The sequence below is a fragment of the Hevea brasiliensis genome, unplaced genomic scaffold (genome assembly GCF_030052815.1).
Source record: "Hevea brasiliensis isolate MT/VB/25A 57/8 unplaced genomic scaffold, ASM3005281v1 Scaf202, whole genome shotgun sequence".
Taxonomy (NCBI): domain Eukaryota; kingdom Viridiplantae; phylum Streptophyta; class Magnoliopsida; order Malpighiales; family Euphorbiaceae; genus Hevea; species Hevea brasiliensis.
In genome coordinates, this window is record NW_026614699.1 from 74,538 (window position 1) to 78,460 (window position 3,923).

Sequence of the window (3,923 nt, forward strand, 5' to 3'; positions counted from 1 at the left end):
TGGGCACCGGCTCGTTTGACTTGATTGTATTTTATTTCTAAAATTTTTACTAAATTTTTCTTATTAATATTTGAGTTAATTATGGTTCCTGACTTTAGTTTAAATATTTTTCCGGACGTTCTAGCTGTCCGGACCGACACCGGTCACCGGAACAGTAGAATGTACAGAGTTGCTACCAGGAGGGTGTTACACAAATACAGCCACAAACATAGACGCAGACATATATAAACATAGATAAACAGATAGATAGAGATATACATATGTAGAAAGACAGATATATACACAAATATAGACTTAGACAGATAGACATAAACACAAGCATAGACATATATAAACATAGATAAACAGATAGACGCAAACATAGATAGATAGAGATATACATATGTAGAAAGATAGATATATACACAAATACAGACACAGACAGATAAACACACACACAAACACAAACATAGACATAGACATATATAGATATAGACAGACAAACAGATAGATAGATATAGATACAAAAATAGATAAACTGATGTATGCAGGCGTAAGAGGATAGACACAAACACAAATAAAGATATAAACACAGACACAGACACAGACACAGATACACACAAATAGAGATAGACTAAAATAAATGAATACAAACACATATAGGCAGACAGATGCATACACAAACAGATGATATTATAACTATTTTAAATGTATGTATTTTCTTTTAAAAAAAAAGAAAAAAGAGAAAAGATATATGCAATAATAGATATAGAAAGATATTTTTGAAAAAAAAACATTTTGAATTGAATTTTTCACTCTTAACATAAAATTTATTTTATTAGAAATTTAATTCAATATTTAATAGAAAATATACCAAATAAAGAAATTCATTTGTAAATAAATTATATCATGAAATTCATTTATAAATGAAATAAATTTTATCATATAATTAAACCAAATAAGATCTAAAATTTTAAAACATTTACCATACCCAAAAAATTATGAAATTTATGCTAAAAATTCTTGATTTTAGTTTTTTGTGAAATTTAAAATTTTATGATAATGCATTTGGATTTCTTAAGTGAGATATATATTAATTATGCTAAAAAATATATGCATTCAAAAATAAATATGTATATATAAAAATAAATAAATAATGAAATTACGATATATAGTTATTAAATTCTGTTTGAATTTTTATCCGGTTAGGAAATTGGATCTATTGAATCATCGATTTAATTAGTGGTCAATAATTTAATCAATAAATTATCGAAAAATAAGTTTTATTTAAATTATTTATATGTCACAACTATTAATATAAACAAATAAGTTTAATTAATTCATTTTAATTGTTAAAATTAAATTTTCAATATTTATTATATTATTTTATAATTATTAATAATATTAAAAATTAAATAAAATATATTTATTTCATGAATTATTTAAATATTTTATTAAGATTTAAATTTTTAATTATTTTTAGTATAAGAAGTAGTAAATGAATTTTATTTTCAACAAATAAAATTAGTTTGAATATATTTTATTTATGATGACTAAATTCACATAAAATAATTTTATAATAAAATAATTGTTATAGAATAAGAGATATAATTATATAATTATTATGCGATGCATTTGGTAATCCGTTAAATACTTGTAGTATATATGTTTTAAAATAAAAATTATATAATTATCACGTTAATTAAGAATAAAAATTATACAATTATAATGCAAACACAATTATTTGTGCTTTTTAAAGATCTCCCATGAGGTTAATTTTGAGTTCCAATATTCTTGTCAATACTAAAAAAAAAAAAAAAGAAAATTACAAGATTAACTCATGGGATCACACAGATTGATGAAAAATTGGTTGGATCACTTACTATTTGATTTAATTACAATTTTAAATTAATTTATTGCTTAGATTAGAAGTTCACTGATTCCATCCATAGATTAGAAGTTCACTGATTCCATCCATCGGCAGATCCATTCCAAGTTAAACAAAAGTGGTATTATGTTTAGATATATTAATTATTTTCTAGTATTCACGTAATATTAATAGGAAATAGCATTTCAAATTATCTGAATAAGAAAAATATATCACGTAATTTGCAATTTATTTAAATTATAAATTATTTAAAAAATAAAAATATTAAACATTATATAAAAAATAAGACAGGGCTATTATTATTATGATTATTATTATTATTATTATTATTATTATTATTTTTGAAAGCAGGGTTATGGTTATTTAATTTACCTAGTTGCAGCCCAGGCACCCTTGAAAGAGAAATCATGATGATGAGAAATACATAGTTGATAGTTGTTAACGGTCGCTATCGTTCTCTATAGTAATGATTAAAGATGCAATTAATAAGCTTTTTGCAATTATGTCACCCAACTCGTCCACAGTTAATCAGCAAAAATTTTTAAACATCCATGGTCTCAATGGAATATTGACTCGATACTTTGTTTTCTTTTAATTCCTCATTCTTATATTTTTATTAAGTAATTTATTTAATAAATCAACTTTTTTTAATACAATTGATTCCTATTAAAATTTGAAAGTAAATAAAAATTATCCTAATAACATTGAATTCAATATTATTAAAAAAATAAGTAAATTTGCAATAGACTAAAATTGATTATCGTTAACAATAGATTTTACAGTTAATATATGATTTTAGTTTTTTTTTTTAATAAAATTTTACAGAACAACATTTTAACAGTCAACTTAAAATTTAATTATTAAATTAGTTGCTAATAATAATAAAAATATTATTTGACGTCAAATCGATTGCTGATCAATATTATAAAAATAACTGAATATATTGCAACTAATTTGTAAAATCAGTTTTTACCAATAACCGATTTAAAATGCATTTGCCAAACTTAGCAATTGATTTTGAATTGGCTGTTAAGTTTTATTAGTGCCTCTCTAATTGGTTCTAAAATTTAGTAATCAATTCAAATCAAATTTAGCAGCAGATTGACAAATTTTGTTAAGTTTAGTGATGTATTTTGAATAGATTGTTAAATTGTAGAGATTTTTTAATTCGTACTAAATTTAGCAATCAATTCACAAATCAGTTACTAAATTTAGAATTTTTTAATTGATAATAAATTTAGCGATTGATTCACGAATTGATTGCTAAATGTATAAAATATTTTGAATTAGTTACTAATTTTAGGAGGAAAATTTATGTTAATTTTTCAAAAGTATGCTTTTAAAAAAAAATAAATAGCAATTGATTTACGAAATCGATTACTAATTTATGGAGGGAAAAAGCCCAATTTTTTTAAAAAAATTAGGAATTAGTTGAATTGATTTCAAAATCAATTGCTAATTTGCTTATATAAATTATTATTTTTATTTTCGTCAGCTCTCTTTTATTTTTTTTTTCTCATATTTCTCTCATTTTCTTCCTTATATTTTTTTCATATATATATATATATATATATATATATATATATATATATATATATATATAAACTTTTCTCTAATTTTACTCCTTATTTTCTTCATCATCATATTTTTTTTGTCATCTTTTTTATTTAATTTATTTTTTTAGTCATAAAATGGAAATTTTTATATAAATATATTTTTTGTTAGTAATTTTTTTAGTAGTAGTTTTTAGTAATAATTAATTTTTTTAGTAATTTTTATAATATATATGGTAATTTTTTACTGATTTGTCTTATAAATATATTTTTATATTATTTTTTTGTTAGTAGCTTATCAGTATATTTTTATTAGTAATATTTATTATAATTTATTTATTATATTGTTTTCGTTATTAATTATTATTAGTAATTTGTTTTTATAATATTTTTATATTAAATTTTTAGGATTAATTTTTCATTAATAATTTATTATTGTAGTAATTGTTATTACAATTTATTAATTTATTTTTTTAGTCATAAAATAGAAATTTTTGTACAAA